Below are 20,670 nucleotides of genomic sequence, written 5' to 3'. Positions count from 1 at the left end.
AGTGCCGGTAGGGCTGGTATGATGTTGCTGTAGAGTAGTGGCATAATCCATGAAACACAGTCCACGTTGAAAAAAGAGTAGAGCAATATGACTCCTAAAGCAGGTGCAGTGAACCAGGATAGGAACAGAAGAGACACAGCAGATCCAGTACAGTTGAAGGCAGGTTACACGCATTGGAGACACACACTAAAGGCAGGAACTGGCAGGAAGCAGAACTGTGCTCCAGGCAGCAGCAAAGGCAAGCAGGCAGTAGACAGCAGGTAGGTAGCAGGCAGAAAGGAACTGGCACAGAAACGTTGTGGGCAACCGGTGGAAGGTCACTGGTGGGGCTCGGGGTGCCAGTAAACTTTAAAATGTGTAGCTTTTAAATTTGGAGAGAGTCCTTTACCTTGAGCGTGGGATGATGGCCTCTTCAGGGTGAAGAAATTCAGCACGCCTGGTACCGAAATGTAGTATGGAAGAAAGGACACTCCAAGCAAGGTAGTTTACCACGTAGATGTATTGAGGTGGTAAGTTAGATACAGAGAGGTAAAGTCAGAGTCTAAGTAGGAGCCCCACCAGAAGCATCTTCCCTGCTGCTCAGCCCTTCATCCAGCTGATTCACTCACGCACACATTCCAAACACTAACATTCCATCAGGCAGTCATTTTGGCTCCCCATCAGGCAGTCATTCTGGCTGAGCAGCAGGATACCACACTTACACTCCTCTGTGCTAGGCATAAGGCTGCTCGCCCACACTACCACTAACCGAGAACTTTGGGTTTGCATTGAACCCTGTAAACGTTTGGGGGAATCTCTGGACTCTGTGCTCGGTATAACTACCTAGTGGTACACCATGTACAGAACCAGCTTCCTACATTACCTATGTCACTTGCTTTGCTACCATGCTCCTCCTAAATAAAAGTCTTCCCTTGGCTCCCCTCTACTTCCAGAAAGACCCTGGTTCAGCAGTTAATTACTAGTCACTTTGACTATGGTAATGCACTACCTGTGGCAGCCAACGATTCTTTACTGTCCAAGCGGCAGGTAATGCATAACACACCAGCATGTCTGATCAGCAGCCTCCCCTCATGGTCCGTCTTTGCTCCTATCTTGAAAGTCTAACACTGGCTGCCCACCAAACAAGCATTTGCAATGCAATAGGTCTCACATTTGTTGGAGTTGGAGCTATTGACATTGTAAATGCCAATGTTTGTTAGTTATGTTTTTTATGTTTTTTAAGTGGAGTGATACATTAAATAAACAAGGAACATATTAACCTGTAATAATGTGCTAGAATCTGTTGAAGGAATATGGTTAAAGACCAGTTTGCACACTGATGAGAGGCATGTGAGTCCAAGACAGTATCTCCTATGAATGAGCTGTGCGGACCCTGAGTAACAGTTTCTTAATCATGCAGTTTTGCCATCTGCACTAGTCCTGTTATCATCGGCACTATTCTTATTGTTGTCATCGGCACTAGTCTCGTTGTCGTCGGCACTAGTCTCGTTGTCATCGGTACTAGTCTCATTGTTATCATCAGCGCTAATTTGTTTGTTGTCATTACTGTTGTCATCAGCACTAGCCTCATTGTTGTAATCAGCGCTATTCTCACTGTTCTCGTTAGCACTAGTCCCATTGTTATCATCAGAGCTATAGTCATTGTTATCATCAGTGCTATTCTCATTGTTGTCATGAGCACTAGTCCCGTTGTTATCATCAGAGCTATTTTCTTTATCATCACCATTAGTCCCATGGTTATCAGTGCTATTCTCATTGCTTTCATGGGCAATAGTCCCATTGGTACCATCAGTGATATTCTCATTGTTGGCATCGTCACTAGTCCCATTGGTATAATCAGTGCTATTCTCATTGTTGTCAGGAGCACTAGTCCCATTGTTATCATCGGTGCTATTCTCATTGTTGTCATGGGCACTAGTCTCATGGTTATCAATGCTATTCTCATTGTTTTCAGGAGCACTAGTCCCATTGGTATAATCAGCGCTATTCTCATTGCTTTCATGAGCAATAGTAGTCCCATTGGTATCATCAGTGCTATTCTCATTGTTGGCATCGGCACTAGTCCCATTGGTATCATCAGTGCTATTCTCATTGTTGGCATCAGCACTAGTCCCATTGGTATCATCAGCACTATTCTCATTGTTGCCATCAGCACTAGTCCCATTGTTCTCATCAGTGCTATTCTCATTGTTGTCAGGAGCACTAGTCCCATTGTTATCATCAGTGCTATTCTCATTGTTGTCATGGGCACTAGTCCCATGGTTATCAATGCTATTCTCATTGTTGTCAGGAGCACTAGTCCCATTGTTATCATCAGTGCTATTCTTATTGTTGGCATCGGCACTAGTCCCATTGTGATCATCAGTGATATTCTCATTGTTGGCATGGGCACTAGTCCCATTGTTATCATCAGTGATATTCTCATTGCTGTCAGGAGCACTAGTCCCATTGGTATCATCAGTGCTATTCTCATTGTTGCCATGGGCACTAGTCCCTTTGTTATCATCCGTGCTATTCTCATTGTTGGCATTGGCACTAGTCCCATTGTTATCATCAGTGCTATTCTCATTGTTGTCATGGGCACTAGTACCATTGTTATCATCAGCGCTATTCTCATTGTTGGTATCGGTACCAGTCCCATTGGTATCATCAGCGCTATTCTCATTGTTGGCATCAGCACTAGTCCCATTGGTATCATCAGCGCTATGCTCATTGTTGGCATCGGCACTAGTCCCATTGGTATCATCAGCGCTATTCTCATTGTTGGCATCATCAGCGCTATTCTCATTGTTGTCATGGGCACTAGTCCCATTGGTATCATCAGCGCTATTCTCATTGTTGTCATGGGCACTAGTCCCATGATTATCTTTGCAATTCTCATTGTTGGCATGGGCACTAGTCCCATTGGTATCATCAGCGCTATTCTCATTGTTGTCATGGACACTAGTCCCATTGGTATCATCAGTGCTATTCTCCTTGTTCGAATCAGCACTAGTCCCATTGATATCATCAGTGCTATTCTCATTGTTGGTATCGGTACCAGTCCCATTGGTACCATCAGCGCTATTCTCATTGTTGGCACCAGCACTAGTCCCATTGGTATCATCAGCGCTATGCTCATTGTTGGCATCAGCACTAGTCCCATTGGTATCATCAGCACTATTCCCGTTGTCATGGGCACTAGTCCCATAGGTATCATCAGCGCTATTCTCATTGTTGGCTTGGACACTAGTCCCATTGGCATCATCAGCGCTATTCTCATTGTTGTCATGGGCACTAGTCCCATGATTATCAGTGCTATTCTCATCGTTGGCATGGGCACTAGTCCCATTGGTATCATCAGCGCTATTCTCATTGTTGTCATGGACACTAGTCCCATTGGTATCATCAGTGCTATTCTCCTTGTTCGAATCAGCACTAGTCCCATTGTTATCATTAGTGCTATTCTCATTGTTGTCAGGAGCACTAGTCCCTGTAAAAGTCACCCGAGTATAAGGTCCATGGCCAACTGCATATCTGATGGTCACTGCTCCTGCTCCGGTCCACCTCGCCTGTAGCACAGCGCCTCACTGTGAGGACAGAGGATGAGGTGTTAAGAATCAGAGAACAGAAAGCGCGCCAGCAAGAAAGTAGATGAGGCACATTCGGGCTAATGAAGTGTCCGGGACCAATTGAATAGGAGGCAAAGAAACTGAAGGCAACGCATCTTCAAAAAGATCAAACAATAGGAACCGGTGCGTCGCACACTCCCAGCTGCACTCACAGCTTTAATTGCATTTACATAGCACTTACTACCCGTGGCGAGGCGCCGGGTTATGCATGACATACTAAATAGCCCGCACTCCCTCTCAGAAGTCACCCCACTTACATTTACTGTTACTACCTTCAAACTTGTACAGAGCTCCGCAGTCTTTTTTTATATGGCTCGCTCTACTGCACCACACTTTCCTGTGAAATGGATAAAAAAAAAAGAAGCCTGCGAGTGGTGCGCGTGCGCCACAGCGAGACCTTTGCTTTCAATTATTGCGCCTGTGTCTGGGCACGTTGCTTGAAACCACATGGCCTTTGGTGCGCGTAATAGACACCAATAGGCCATGGGCGGAGCAATCCGCCTGCCTTTGGCCTATTGCGTGCCGTCTTAGTGAAAAATACGCACGCAAAGGCCAATAGCGGGATACAAAAGGAAAAGAACACGCACAAGCGTGTGCGATTCCTAGGGCACTCTATGAAACCCCATTTTTCCCTCGGATTCGCACTGCCACAGTCGGGCCGTTCCTTCTCTTATCTTGTCCCATTGCACTGGAATAAACTCCCTCTGCATGTATGTTCCTGTTTGGAACTCTCCAAGGAACAAAAAAAAAAACGATTACAAACCTGCCTGTTTTAATTTCTCTGTGCTGCCGTTGAGTAGCAAGCACCAAGATACTCCTTCGGGAGTGAGGCGCTGCACCATCTCTGAGCAGATAACATAACTTGCAGATTTAAGATCCTAATGAACAGATGCTTGTGACTTGAAAGGTCTACCCGAAGAGTAACAACACAAACAGAAACACATTGTGGAAATTGATGGTGTTAAGGCTCTGAAGTGTTAATGGTAAGATCTTCCAGCACAGTTGGATTAAGAATTGCACATCAATTTCTGACCATAAGTGCTAGCCGAAATGCAGTGACAGAAGAATATGTCTGCCTTTAGGAGGAGACTTCGCACCAAGGCAAACCACCAAGGTAATTGAGACACTGTAGTTAGGAAAGCGTCCATGATCTCAGCTTAAAATAAATATTTTCTCAAAACTCCATTATTTTAATGAGGGCTGTGTACTAGGATGCAAGGCTCTATGCTCTAATTCCCATTTACAACTTGAGCTCAGGAGAAGAAAAACAGCCTGCTTGCAACATTTCTTTGTGATTTAAGATTAGCAGCTTTCACATTAGATAACAAGAAAACTCTTTAGGGAAAGTAGAAAAAAGAACCCCCCACTGACTTCTCTGATCCAAGACCCCTATGCAGATTAAATATCTACCCATGTCTTTTAGCTTAAGAGATAAATTAATGGAAGGCCTCTACAAATAACTGGGACAAAACAAACTTGCCCGCTGGCTCCCCAGTTTGTTATTCAACATCTTTGATGACCTTCGAGATCTTTTCCTGCATGTTTTACACGATTTCCTAATGGAAAGGCACTTCAGGGTACCATTTTTGCTGCATGATGTTGACTTTTAAGTATTGCCATTTGAACTCCAACTGTTATTTTATCAAGTTAAAGCATAATTAAATCAAAAATAGCAAAACAAATGGAGTAAGATGCAATTGGAAATATTCACATTTAACTACCTAGTTACATAGGGATTCTTTTCATATACAGAAGGCCAGTGCAAAGGCAATCAGTAAGACTCGAAGGTCCTTGACAGTATCCAGGTGTTTTCCTGCGCCTCATTTTCTCCTTCCGATTACCCTGGTATGTTTTCTTGTGCAGAAAACTCATTACAACCGATATTCTGGAAAGGACTGAAGTTGATTTTGTAAGATTGTCATTGACAGAGTACTAGGCTCTTTTGGGTGATGGGTGTACTTCTTTTAATGTGTTTGATAACCATCGCCACGACCATGCCATGAACTTACCAATGTGTTTGGAATTTAATTCACATCCATGTCATTATGCTGGAAGGATGCTTTGCACTCGGCTGACCTGTACAAAACCAGTTATAGCACATTATCCTGTGGACTTAGAGGAACAACAATTGATAAATGGCTGTGGCCAAGGACATAGCCGTAGATGCACACCCTAGACTAAGCGATTGCCTAGCTACCATCAGCATTTGCTTGTCCAGAGGTCATATGAAACTGATTCCCCATAGGCAAAGTCACAGTTCCCTTGTAGGCTTGCTGTCATGTATTTTTGTGCTTTATTAGTTGCTCCCTCCTAAAGTTGCAAGCTGACTTTCAATTTGATTGGTGATTTTATTGAAAATCAACTAGCATTTACTATATATAAGCTGTCCACTTTGGCTTTGCTAATGCTTTGATGTTTCGTGTGGTGGAACACTCCAGCCACACCATTTCACTTCTACCCTAGAGTCATAAAGGCTACACCCGTGTCTGAGGAGGAAGAAGGCTGCTGCTGTAACCCAAGTAAAAAGATATGTCAGGTGTTTAGTGAAACAGCCTTTCCCAGGACCAGAGTCCAGTGACCAGCACATTTCTGTGCAACCTCTACAAAGCCCAACCTTGGTGCAACTGTGACCTGCTGTATGAGGGCCTGTTTGCCTCAGCATCTTAATCGCAGATAGCCTGCTGTTTGTAGACCTTTGTGAGACTGTGCTTGTTATTGTCCATAAGAAGTGTGAAAGTGACTAACATGATTTAAGAGGGCCCTTGTCCCTCCACAACTTCCACAACCCCTGAGAGACGTCTTTGTATAGGCCTGTTTGCCCAACTACTATCGTTATTCCCTCTAGAGAGTACAGCATTCAACTGCAGAGCCAGAGTTAGGGCAATGGGTCTCTGACTTGGCAGCTGTACCAGAGTCCTGTGTTTGAGGGGCGCTTCCCCTTTGTCAGGGATTTGGCACCTGTACATTATGATGCAGCTTTTGCATTCCCCAACAATGAATGTGATCTAGCATGATCGCTGATTCCCTGCTCTGTGCCCTCGTTCTTAAGATTGTGGCTTTTGATCTCTGACAAACACCTAGAAGAAGAAAAGCACAGATGTTGCTCAGGAGTGCAACCCCCATTCAGCTCCATTCCTGTGAACAACTGAGAGCATCTAACCCCAGACTTGAGTTGTTTACTGTAGTTGTGATCTAATTCATGTTAAGCCACTCATTCACTTTGGTTATAGCTTAGGCTGCCCGTTGCTACTGTATCCCCTGATTTGTCAATGGCCTGAGACCAAGATGTTGCTACAGTTACAGCAATAGTAACCAAAGTAAATATATTTTGCCATAAGGCTTCCTGTTTCCTTAACTGTTAATATTCTTTTATTCCTGGTTAGACAATATTATTTATTGTGAGGAGTGATAACTGAATGAAGCATTCTTGGCAGCAGCATCCTTTAAGAGTAATCCCTGAACGTTGAACCGTGCAATCCCCTGAAAGTCATAGCATTAAGATGTCGTCCTCGACCATTCCGTGAGCTTTCTGTTTGCAGGAACAATGTCACTACTTATTGCAAAAATGGTCTAGTTTCTCTTGAGTCACAGAGGGAAGGGGATTGGGTCTGACAGCTACTGGGACACAAAATAATGCAAAAAGGTCTACAAATGTTGGTGCTTACTGTAGAGAACTGGGCTTTTGTTGCAGTTACACCCCCCCAACCCGAACACACTTTTGCCCCCTTTTTAGCTACTCGATTCTGATTTTCTACTCTGACAGTGCATTGAGGCCTTCTAACCAGACCTCAGTGCCAGTGCCCCTTCCTAAGTCTAATTGTGCTACTGTGGAAAAGTGAATTTTGCCTTGTTATATGTGCCTATGTGTTCCCCATCCTATGTTATATGTGCATGATCGATATGCATATATCCCCCTATGATCGATTAAAGACGCAATTACAGTTGTGTCCAACTCTAGTATGCCAGTTTCCAGTTCTCGTGAAAGCAACGAGTATTAGGCCGATGTTGCCACGTTTTACAGTGTGCACGTTAATTCACCGCATTGTCCCCGTTTCTAGGCCTCAAAGGGCCCGGACACCAGATTCAAGCTCCAGTCTCCTGAACCCACTCCGAGGAGCGATGCAGCCCCCACCTGCATCCCTGACCCTTCACTTACTTCCTGCCAAGCAGCGCGGTGCCCGGCCTGGCTCTGCCTGCCTGTCTGCCAAGAATATGTTATGCCTCTAGTATCAGTTCAGCTCTCCGTCTTCACATTCCTAAGCTACTGAACCGCATAAACATCTCCAGCTATGGTCTAGTCTTTCTGTCTCCATGGAAGAGAAATACTGTATTAATATTCATAGAAGATTCATAGCACACGCAATACATGTAGAATATATGCATGCACCAGCCTCAGTGTCAAGTAGCCTTTGCCCTGATAACTTTTAGATTCTATCAACATGTACTCCAAACACCAGATACCAGATATGCTATAGGTACATGTCGTCCTGACACCGCAGACTTTAGTCTCCTCTTCTAGTGCAGAAGTCATAGCCCCCAGTTCTCCCTGGTAACACGTCATTGCCCGTTTGCGCGTACCACTAGGTTAAAGGTCCCAGCTGCTCAGGTAGCCCCCTCCATGTTTCCGCCCATTCATGACACTTCTGTGACGTTCTCATCACATGTCTACGTGCACGCCCTGTGCACGCCTTCTTTTCACGCCCATGTGTTCTTATCTTACGCTTGTCACAAGTTACGCCTACTGTATGTAATGTAATTGAAATGTCTTACTATATATACACTGCACTGTTAATGAAATGGTGCAGCTGCCTTCCTTCCTATTTTATTTCAGGCTGTCCCGTTCCAGTCCCTTCCCTTTTGCCTGAATAAAGCCTGTTCAACTCGGATACATCGGATCCTGCCTCTTATTTATTGAGCTATCTGTTATTGTTAATATATTCAAAAATAGTACCGGTATTTAATTATTTATTTACCACATAATGGCGCCCGAATAGGGACGTACCCCTTCCTCATGCGCTGGCGATGTTACGCAGGTCCCCTGACCCTCTGCAGCCGTGACGGAACTCTACTGCGCACCAGCAGATATTTCTGCTTCAAGTCTCCCTCAGGCCCACGGAGGAGACGGAGACTGCGGTCCGGCATCCAGACGAAGCGGTGTGGAATGCGGTTCGTCCCGACCAGAGCCCAAGCCGAGAGAGCAAGGTCCGAAGTATCCGGAGGCCCACCTGTTTCCGAAGTTCGTAGTCCGACGTCGTAGCAGTCCAGTCCAGTCCGAGGCCTTCCAGTTTCTGCTTCCCGGTGAGTACCGTCGCGGGGGAAGTATCTAGACAGGATCATTAGTTTGTTCCTGGTCCGTTGGGTTTGGGTACACAGATCCAGTCCGAAGTATTCACCTAGGTGGATACGGTATGACGTGTCTCTTTATGAGACCGGTATGTTCTGTACTGTTTTAGCAGTGCATCCAGTAATTCTAGTAAGTCCGTTCTCGAGAAATTCAAGTGTTCTGTTTTCAGTGTATCAGGTAGTATTCTGTTCGAACTGTTATCAATGTATTTTTATGTCGTGGTATGAGTGTTTTGTATGCCATTGCATTACTGTGATTATTGTGTATTGTGTTCCAAGTGTATTACCGAAATGCCTCTGTTCTCGAAATTACGTCAGTTAAAGACCAGAAAAGGGTTACTCGAAGAAGCAGTTCCTGTCCCTCCTAGGGACAGTCCAGGACATTTTATGTATCACAAGCATGGCTTAGATGCCATAATATATCTAGACTTATGGGCGGACTATACTAAGGAACTAGAAGAGAAATATAGATGGCCCGTATCAGATACATGGGATGCCGAGTGCATCATGCGAGTAGAAGAAGCATTATGGAAAAAGAAAGCCAGACAGTCCCAGAAAGATGCCATCGAGTTATGGCGCAAAGAATCTCATAAAAGAACCGAAAAAGAATTCAGAAAAACAGAATTAAGTAGGGAATCCGCAGAAAAAGCCCAAGAAAGGGAATTAATCGAAGAAGGTGAACGAGTTAGAGCAGAACAGTCAGACAGACAGAGGAATGCCCTTATTAAAGGCATGTATCCTCTTCTTGCCGAAGGCAACCCCGGAAGCACTCTGTAATTTACCGCCACCATTGGTCCCGATTAAGCTACGTCACAAACAGACCGCAGCTGACATATTTCTTTCGTCCTATTTGGACGACACAGTCCCAGCCTATGCAAATCCTGTTCCGCCTGCTCCCGTTAATAATGTAATTCCTGTCCCGCCAACTACTGTTCCCGGGGGCCAAGTTCATGTTCCAGCACCCCCGGACCAGCCCACAGTACATGCACCCGTTATGCCAGTCACTCTACCAGCCCGTACAGTATTCACCGACGATTCTAGTTTAGGAGCCGCGGGGGGAGGTTCTCCTCGCACCCCGCCTCAACCGAAACGTCTGACGCTACATGACCTAGCGTTACAGCGTACGCCAAAAGTGTCTACATATGTAGATATCACGCGAGGTCTTACTGACTGTCGTTTTGATCCAGTTCCAGGCGAAGATCACATGGTCATATATTCATTACGTTTAAGACGGGTTGCCAGCTATCTGGTCACCCTGCCCGATATGGGAGAACATCTAGACAGAATATATCGTTTCATCCGTACAGGAGAGAATCCAGGAAGTATTCACGAAGCCATGGTTCAAAGAAAAGTTGAGACTCAGCTCATGATTTTAAAGTTCCTGATTAATAGTTTAATAAGAGAGCAAGATTATCCAGAAAAAGATCAAGAAGAACTGAAAGTCCTGACTAGGTGGAGTGACAATATAGCCGATGGAAAACACAAGACACAAGGTTGTATAGAGAGTATGTACAAGAAAATTCGTAAGGAAATAATACGTATACACGAGAAACGAGAAGCAAAAAGAGCAACCGAGAAAGAATATGACTCTTCTACTGAAGAGGTAGACAGCGAGAATCCCTCCAGAATAGCGTATGTAGGTAGAACTAGACTTTCCAACCGACATTCACGCCCAGATTACAAGAAAGTTTTTCCTCCTCCAGCACCAGAACAGTGTTCTCTTGAGCAAGTATTCCAAGCTACCGATCAAATTCTGAAATCACGAATAGGTTATAGCGAGCTTAGTACCATGCATGAACAAGAACTAGCCCGATCAGCAGTCCGATGGACTAGTGATTCTACCACTTTTCCAGATGAAATAGTGGCCCAAATGTTTCTGAAACTGCCCCCAGCCGAGCAGCGTCTGGTGGGTACGTATATGATCCAGCACCTCGTTACACTGTATGAGGAACAGCATTCTGATCCAGGTCCGCTACATGATGTATTGAACGAGTTACTCCAAAACAGATGGAAAGGTCTAGGTACCGATTTAATTAGTATCATATTAGAACAGCGCCACAAGTACAGAACGTTTCTGAATCCACATTTTGTTCACGTCTCACCCCCAGAAAGAAAATCATTCTACATAGACAGACAGAATCCGTTACGGGAAGTGCATCCAGTTAAGGGAGAAGGTGGTGGTCTAGAACGAGTATTTGTTTACACCCCTATCACGAAAATAGAACTTCTTGAAATGAAAAAGTTAATACCCTGTCACGATAAAGATCCAGCAGGGTTCCACCGTGAATTAAAGGACATGCTCCGTATGGGAGAATACACGTATCCTGATATCATTAAAATGTTAAAGGTCCTGTTGCCTGCGGGCATATATGAAAAACTCCAAGAAAAAGAATGGGAGGTGGGAGAGAAAAAGATAGATTGGACAGCATTAGAAACTGAAGATAATACACGAGTACCAGGTACCGGTCTTGGGGATAAAGCTAAAGCTTTGCCCGAGTTATTAATACAAGTCTTGCCAAGATTATTAGCCACAAAAAAGGAAGATTGGGATGCCATCTCAGCCTGTAAACAGAAACAAGGCGAAGATACTAGTGATTTTTATTCTAGATTTGAGAAATGTTTCATTATTAATAGTGGTCTGAAAACAAGTAGTGAATCGTATCCCCATCTTTTTGTTACCAAACTAGTTGAGAATTCAAGTCCACAAGTTAAAAATCGAGTACTGAAAGTCGAAAGTACTTGGCAAGCTAATACTCCGTCACAAATGCTCCAGATGCTCCAGTATCACCAGAACCGAATCAGGGAAGAGCAGGAACATGAAAGAAGACGTATGAAAGACACGAAAATGAAAGTATTAGTTGCACAGTCTGTTCCACAAGACAGTCAGAAGAGGGGTCCGAATCAAGCCAGTCATCCTGCAGCTCCCGTTAAAGGGACCTACAATTACTGTAAACAGCCAGGTCATTATATAAACGAATGTGCAGTTCTGAAACACAACATAGCTACTGGTAAAACGAAAGAAAGACCACGTCCGCCTAGACAAGAGCAAGTTTCACAGAATTCCCAGCCACCGCAGAATGCACAACAGACAGTTACAGTACCGCAGCCTATAGCTGCAACACAACACGTTACACAGCAGATGTACCAGTATGCACAGTCAGAGTATCCAGATTATCAGCCGTATTCATGAAACAGCCTAGAGAGGGAGGTTGGCTTGCCTCTCATCGAGATTCCTGTAGATCAAGAGGGTCCCTATGTGCACAGTCAAGTATTAGGGAAAGACAGAAAGTTTCTGATTGATACAGGGGCAAGTAGGACTACCATCAGTCATGACGAGGTTCCAGGGGCTCCGCTCTCAGGCTCTAGAAATGTTTCCCTTGGATTTTCTGGAAAGCCTATTGTTAATGAAATATCGAAACCAGTTACTCTAGAAGTTGGTCCATTGTCCCGAACTACAGACTTGTTACTCACGAAATCATGTCCAGAAAATGTATTAGGCATTAAAACTCTGAAAGAATTAGGGGCAGTAATATGCTGCTCCCCATAGGGGGTACGTTTGTTTCTGCGTGATTTTAAAGGTCATTATGTATTACGTGATTTTGATCCAAGATTATTGAATGTACCACAGCATTTATGGGCGCAAGGTCCAACTGATGTAGGTTGTATGCATATCACACCCCATCGTGTCACTCTGAAGCAAGGTGTTGTATTACCACGAATCCGACAGTACAAATTGCCACCTGAGGCTGTAGCAGCCGTATCCAAAATTATTGACGAGCTTATTGTTCAAGGAGTAGTTGTAGAAACTGACTCCAATGTATGTAATTCTCCTATCATTCCGATTCTGAAACGTACTGATCCAAATGCACCTCCAGTTTATCGACTAGTGATTGACCTTCGAGAACTTAATAAATGTATCATACCCCAGTACCCAGTGGTTCCAGATATTTCTTCCCTATTGACAGCCATTGATTCCGAAGCTATGTTCTTCACTGTTATCGATCTCAAGAACGCATTCTTTAGTGTCCCCATTCATCCAGACAGCCAGTTCCTTTTCGGATTCTGTTTAAATGGAAGAAGCTATAAATTCACACGAGCACCTCAAGGTTTCACAGAAAGTCCTAGCATTTACAGTCAAGCACTTAAAAGACAACTAGACAATATTCACATGCCAACTGACACTGCTCTGCTCCAGTATGTCGATGATCTATTGATCACAGCCCGTTCTGAACGTGACTGCGAGCGTGCGTCACTTACAGTCTTGTACTTCCTGGCCGAGATGGGGCACAAGGTGTCCCCTTCCAAATTGCAATTCTGTGTCCAGCAAGTGGTCTACTTAGGACACTTACTGTCCAAGAGGGGTAGGCAGTTGACACCTGACCGTATCCAGTTAATAGCACATCTTCCACAGCCCAAGACTCAGAAGGAGGTACGAGCTTTTATCGGCCTCACTTCTTACTGCAGACAATGGATTCCTCAGTACGCATTTCTAGCCAAGCCACTGATACAGTTAACGACACAGGAGGCAGCCGTATCGACTGTCCTCCCTTGGACCCAGGAACATACACTTGTTTTCAATGAGTTAAAGAAAGCTTTATGTCAAGCACCTGTTCTAGAAACACCGAACTACAGTAAGCCTTTCACACTTTTTGTTACTGAACGTGATGGTACTGCATTATCTGTTCTCACACAAGATCAAGCAGGACAATACAAGCCCTGTGCTTATTTTTCTAGCACATTAGATCCGGTGGCCCAGGCTCTGCCTGCGTGCCTCAAGTCAGTTGCAGCCACAGCTCTAGCTATCAGACAAAGTGATTCCATAGTGTTAGGACACTCCCTGACAGTACAAGTTCCACACTCCGTGGAAGTTCTTTTAAACCGAACTCAGACTCAGCACTTGACAATTGCACGTTTAACAGGTTATGAACTGACACTGTTCCAGCCACACATAGACATCAGACGCTGCAACATTTTAAATCCAGCTACACTGTTACCGTCAGTTACTTCAAATCCTGCCACACATGACTGTGTGGAAGTTGTTAACACCATGACAAAGCCAAGACAAGACTTGACAGACATTGCATTACCTGATCCCGACCTGACGCTTTATGTGGATGGTTCATGTATGAGAACAAGTACAGGAGAACTAGTAGCCGCGTATGCAGTGACTACTGAAACTGAAGTTATAGAAACACATCGTATTGATACCCTGTCTGCTCAAGCAGCAGAGCTCGTCGCTCTGACCCAAGCCTGCATACGTGCCAAGAACCTGAAAGTAAATATATACACAGATTCACGTTATGCATTCGGAGTCGTACACGACTTTGGAGTGCTCTGGCAAGAAAGAGGTTTTATGACTTCTCATGGAACCAAGATTCAGCATGGCCCCCTCATTCAAGCCTTGTTAGATGCAATACATTTACCGACAGCTATCGCTATCATGAAGTGCAAGGCACATACGAAAGTCACTGACATCATTTCCCAAGGTAACGATCTAGCAGATCGAACAGCCAAGCTTACAGCTCAGACTCCAGACATTCCAGTTAGCACGACACAGACACACATTCCAGATCAGACTACTTGTATGACAGTTAAGGACCTTACACAAGACGTAATAGATATACAGTTACATGCTACTTTCGATGAAATCAAGAAATGGTCTGAACAAGGAGGGGTCCAGACAGATCAAGGATGGTTGACGAAGGGAAAAGCCACATGGTTTCTCCCCGACTCTATGGTTCAAGTCATTATTAACACCGCTCATAGTCCAGCACACTTAGGAGAAAAAGCCATGTTAGACAGCATCCAGAACCTCTGGTTTAACAAGCATTTACGAGCAGCAGCGAAGCAGAAAGTACGTACCTGCATGATCTGTTGTCAGTTCAACCCAGGTAAAGGTGTCCCGGTGGAACAAGGTGGATTCCATCCTCCTGACCACCCTTTTGAAGTCCTCCAAATGGATTATATTCAGATGGAGCGATGTCGAGGTTTCAAGTATGTTCTCGTAGTTGTATGCGCTTTGTCCAGGTGGACAGAAGCCTATCCAGTTCCAGATTACACCGCCGCGACCACTGCTAGGCAGTTGGTTCGTGAGTATTTTCCCCGCTATGGATTGCCTAGGGTCGTGTATTCAGATAACGGCCAGCCATTCTCATCCGAACTCATGAAACAAGTATCTCTTCTGTTAGGGTACCAGTGGAAGTTCCATTGTGTACGACATCCTGAAGCAGCCGGTCTCGTAGAGAGACATAACCAGACCCTGAAAATCCGCATTGCCAAAGTATGTGCAGAGAAAGGTGTAGATTGGATAATAGCACTGCCAGTCGCCCTTTTTTATATGAGAATGGTTGCTCATTCCCGTTCAGGTCTATCTCCGTATGAGATAGTGTTTGGTCGTCCCCCCAATATGTGGGGTACACCTAGACCCCGTACAATTACCGATGTTGACAGTAATATGCTGGCAGATTACCTTGCCTCCTTGATGTCTGCACTACAATCTTGTCGTTCACAGGTTGCCGCTGCATTTCCAGACAACACCGAAGTGAAACCGCATGAAGTCGTTCCGGGAGATTTTGTGTTGGTTCGCAATTTCGATCGTTCAAGTCCGTTGGAGCCCCGCTGGAAGGAGCCCCGCCTTGTTCTTCTCACAACCAGGACTGCAGTGAAAGTGGAAAACCGAAAAGGCTGGCTACACTCCAGCCATGTCAAGAAGTTTCATGGACTTAAATCAAAGACTTTTCTCAAGGACTGCCCAGATACTGAATCTAAACTTCCCCTGTTAGAGAAAACTCCGCAGCAGGAGTATAAACAGAAATTAAGGTCTAGTAAGTCAGCCAGTTTAATTGTCTAAGTCCCTCTCGGGTGAAACGGTTAGACAGGTTCCTGACATGTATGAGATAGACCCACACAGTGAGAGAGTTAGTCAAAACTCTAAGAGATGTATCATTACTCTGTTTTTTCTATTATTCCTGAGTCTTATGGTTACATGCATAAGTTATGCTTTACATTTATGTTTTCCTATTTCACATGTACATATGTTTTCTAATGTTACAGTAGAGCACACATTTAGTGACCTGCCTCCTCACGAGTTATCCTATCGTCTTGCTATGCGAAATAATACTTTTATCCGAATGCTGCACTATTCACACCAGACCAGCAATGCCACTAATTGTTGGGTGTGTGGTCGACTCCCCCCTTTCCAGACACCGAAGGGAGTTCTGCCACTCTTTCCTTATCCGTTTTCACATAATGGTTCGTGTGGAGCATGGTCCACGTTAACGTCATCCTCGAATGATATGTCCCTTCTGAATAGAACATGTTTCCCAGACAAGGAAGGACTTTCCCATAGAACAGGGTTAGATCTAGAAAATGAAGTATATGATCTAGGTAATTATTCCTCGAATTTCATGGTTTTGAATGTTCAGTCCGAGACTACTCCAGATCTGCCTGCTATTTCAGTTCTACCCGTTAAAGGTGAATTATGTGTCAGAAAGAATGGTTCCGCACATGTAGGACATAGTGATTGTACTACTGTGGTCGAGTATAGTGACAGTGGGAAATCTATTTTCAAAGCCTCACGTCATTCTTATTTTGTTTGTGGCCAGACCGCATATGTTCGTCTGCCCCTCGATTGGGATGGAACATGTTACATTGCCTTCCTACTGCCACCAGTTTTTCTAGCCCCATCTGATTATCACAGAAACACACATCTAGTACACGTTAGACATAGAAGGGAGACTGAGTCCCCAATTGTCGATCAAACTGAAACTGCCTTAGAACAGTATCAAGATTTCAATAAAGGTTTCTTTTTCTTCATAGGTCCTGTTCAGAATAGTAAGTTAATACGTAGGCTAACCAGAACCCTTGAAGCAGTAGTGAATGAGACTACTTCCGCTCTAGGTAACTTAACTGAAGAGCAATCTGCTATGAGATTTGTCGTGCTCCAAAATCGTCTCGTTCTTGACGTCATACTAGCCGATAGAGGAGGAGCTTGTAGAGTCATCGGATCTAGTTGCTGCATTTTCATTCCTAATAACGCGCCGTCTGTTTATTCAGCTATAACCAGACTTCATAAAATTGCCCATCAGTTACACCAGAATCCAAGCACCTGGACATGGTCCGGTTGGCTCTGGAGTATAATATCTGCGTGGGGATGGAAAGTATTGTCATTCCTAGGTATAGCAGTAATGATCATATTCAGTTGCTGCCTCTGTTTACAATGTGGCCCTGCGATTTGCGGCTTGTGTGCTACCTCTTGTATTCCTAGTCCTAAGTCCCGTTCCAAGACAATTCGAGACGAGCAAATGATGCTATATGAACAGATAGATGGTATCATGAATATTGATGTTTCCTGATGGAAACGTAGGGCACAAGGAGGGAATGTGGAAAAGTGAATTTTGCCTTGTTATATGTGCCTACGTGTTCCCCATCCTATGTTATATGTGCATGATCGATATGCATATATCCCCCTATGATCGATTAAAGACGCAATTACAGTTGTGTCCAACTCTAGTATGCCAGTTTCCAGTTCTCGTGAAAGCAACGAGTATTAGGCCGATGTTGCCACGTTTTACAGTGTGCACGTTAATTCACCGCATTGTCCCCGTTTCTAGGCCTCAAAGGGCCCGGACACCAGATTCAAGCTCCAGTCTCCTGAACCCACTCCGAGGAGCGATGCAGCCCCCACCTGCATCCCTGACCCTTCACTTACTTCCTGCCAAGCAGCGCGGTGCCCGGCCTGGCTCTGCCTGCCTGTCTGCCAAGAATATGTTATGCCTCTAGTTATCAGTTCAGCTCTCCGTCTTCACATTCCTAAGCTACTGAACCGCATAAACATCTCCAGCTATGGTCTAGTCTTTCTGTCTCCATGGAAGAGAAATACTGTATTAATATTCATAGAAGATTCATAGCACACGCAATACATGTAGAATATATGCATGCACCAGCCTCAGTGTCAAGTAGCCTTTGCCCTGATAACTTTTAGATTCTATCAACATGTACTCCAAACACCAGATACCAGATATGCTATAGGTACATGTCGTCCTGACACCGCAGACTTTAGTCTCCTCTTCTAGTGCAGAAGTCATAGCCCCCAGTTCTCCCTGGTAACACGTCATTGCCCGTTTGCGCGTACCACTAGGTTAAAGGTCCCAGCTGCTCAGGTAGCCCCCTCCATGTTTCCGCCCATTCATGACACTTCTGTGACGTTCTCATCACATGTCTACGTGCACGCCCTGTGCACGCCTTCTTTTCACGCCCATGTGTTCTTATCTTACGCTTGTCACAAGTTACGCCTACTGTATGTAATGTAATTGAAATGTCTTACTATATATACACTGCACTGTTAATGAAATGGTGCAGCTGCCTTCCTTCCTTTTTTATTTCAGGCTGTCCCGTTCCAGTCCCTTCCCTTTTGCCTGAATAAAGCCTGTTCAACTCGGATACATCGGATCCTGCCTCTTATTTATTGAGCTATCTGTTATTGTTAATATATTCAAAAATAGTACCGGTATTTAATTATTTATTTACCACACTACAAATGCTTAAGCACTTTAGCACCCATCTAAGACCCTAGCAAATGGTACCCTAGGTACCTAGGAAAGGGGTGCTGAAGAGGGTACCTAAGAGCTGAAGTATATCATATGCCACCCTAAGAGACCCACATACAAATCTCACATAGACTGCCATTGCAGGCTGCGTGTCATGCTGCAAACCATGAGTGAAAACACGACAGGACACACTCCTGTGTGTCATGCCAAAGTCACTGCATTTAATATATATATGTAACTCACCCCTAGAGCATGCCTTTGAGCCTTAAAGCAGGGTGCGTTATATATTTTATGTGAGGACATATCTGCATGAGCAGATCTGACCCTGTGATGTCTAGTTCGACTGATAGACATTGCAAGTGAGCACGGAAGCCATCTTAAGGTATGTACGTGCACTAGTCAAAATGAGTTCCCCCAGCTACATCATGTATCAAATACCTCATATTAATAAATCACCACTGATTCCAGTGTCAGATATATTAATACATGCACCCAGAGAACACCTTAGAGGTGTGCCCTAAAAATCTGCCAGCTTCTGTTGTGTTGACTGACTAGTTTTTGCCAGCCTACCACCTAGACAAGTTTCTGACCTCCTAGGCTGAGAGCCTTTTGCTCTTAGGAGGTCAGGAACTAAACCTGTCTGAGAAGAGTGTCACACCCCCTCCCACAGGATGACCTGCTGATTAGCCTCCCTAGGCCAGCAAGCTTCAAAGAAGTTGCCACCTTTGAAATGCGAATCTGGCTCCCCTGACAGGAAAGAAAGCAGACCCCCTTTATCCAAAGCCGTTTGCCACCTGAACAGGCAGGAAAATTAGCTAATCAGACAGGCGTGCCCATCCTCAGGCTCGTACCACCCCTAAGGTGGCCTAACTTGATGTGGGTATGACTTTTCAGAAGTGGCTATCTTTGTGTTGGCACACTTAGGAACTCTGGGCAGAGTTATGCCCACTTTCCACAGGCAATGGTCACATAGTAGGCATGGGTTAGGTAGCCTATTGGCTATCACCCCTCACTCCCCTTAACGCACTTCAATTGAGTAATTAGGGGACTCCCATACCAGATCTTCATTTTCCGACATATCAAGAGATGATGTGGACAAAGAAGAGTCCTGTCATGAACACCGAGGAGCAACCACTGACTTGGCGCCAACCCTGCCAGCCTGACTTGTGCCCCCAAATAATCGTGGGAGAAGCAGACTGATCTCGCTGCTGTGCTGGCTCCAAGAAATCCAGAGGACTGCTAGTGCTTTGCCAGTAGCCTGAAGTAACTCCCTTGGAGTAGAGGAGCTACTCCCCTGTAGCTACAGGCACCAAAGGTGCAAGGTGCGGTCTCCTGAGTTGCCACTTCCAGCCAGCACAAAGCAGCAACTCCCCAGGAAGATTATCCTGTACTGTTGAAGGTCAGTTCTGTCTCCCCCACCAAGTGGGAGGACACTAGGACCAATACCCATGTACCAGACCCATTGCAGCAGTCAAAGCTTATTGTGTCCAGTGCGGACAGTGAGACCCACAGTGTGAGTGGCCCAACTGTCCTAATTGCCCCTTCTGCAGAAAACAAAGACAAAGAAGTGAGTCTGTGACCGACGCCTCAAAGCACCTATGCACCCTCGCTCCCAAGCCAGAGTTCAAGGGAGGTGATGGTGTCAACGGGGTCCGCTGAACCACAGGAGCCAAGCACACATTTGGGTTTGCCATGACTTAACTCCCAGAAAACCTGGATGAAGGGTGTTTTTGCATGGTTCACATTGCTGCAAACCGATGTGAGTACTTGATAGAGAAAAAATATGTACCTGGTGTCGGTATGAAGACAATACTAGTAAATCATTATTTTGTCCTCCTCTAGCTAATGCAAATAATTCCAAACAAGATGTCTCTTCTGCATTATGAAACCGGTGTATACAGTTATCTTTTGAAAAAGAGAAGACTCTGCCTCCTAAACAGACATTGGGCTAACCTGACTGTTTTCCTTGTCTCAATAAGATGAGCGTGATCTGCAGAATGAGGGTTCAGCAATAAACGGACAATGGGGACCCAAAAATAGGACTGCAATGTTCAACCCATCCTCCCTTAGTATTAGATACCATTGTTTGTCCTACCCCCTGCTCTAGTTTTAATTTTCCAATCTTATTTTTTTTTTACCCAAATCTTACTCATAATTAATACATGTGT

The 20,670-nt window shown here is 44.8% G+C and overlaps 1 protein-coding gene across 3 annotated transcripts in view; it reads left to right on the top strand.

The window, feature by feature from the left end:
• MGRN1 (mahogunin ring finger 1) overlaps positions 1 to 20,670 on the top strand; it is a 336,236-nt gene that overhangs the window by 81,247 nt on the left and 234,319 nt on the right. The gene's annotated exons all lie outside the window — the stretch shown is intronic.

This window comes from Lissotriton helveticus, chromosome 10 (assembly GCF_964261635.1).
Source record: "Lissotriton helveticus chromosome 10, aLisHel1.1, whole genome shotgun sequence".
NCBI lineage: Eukaryota > Metazoa > Chordata > Amphibia > Caudata > Salamandridae > Lissotriton > Lissotriton helveticus.
This window is presented reverse-complemented; position numbering and strand designations above follow the sequence as displayed.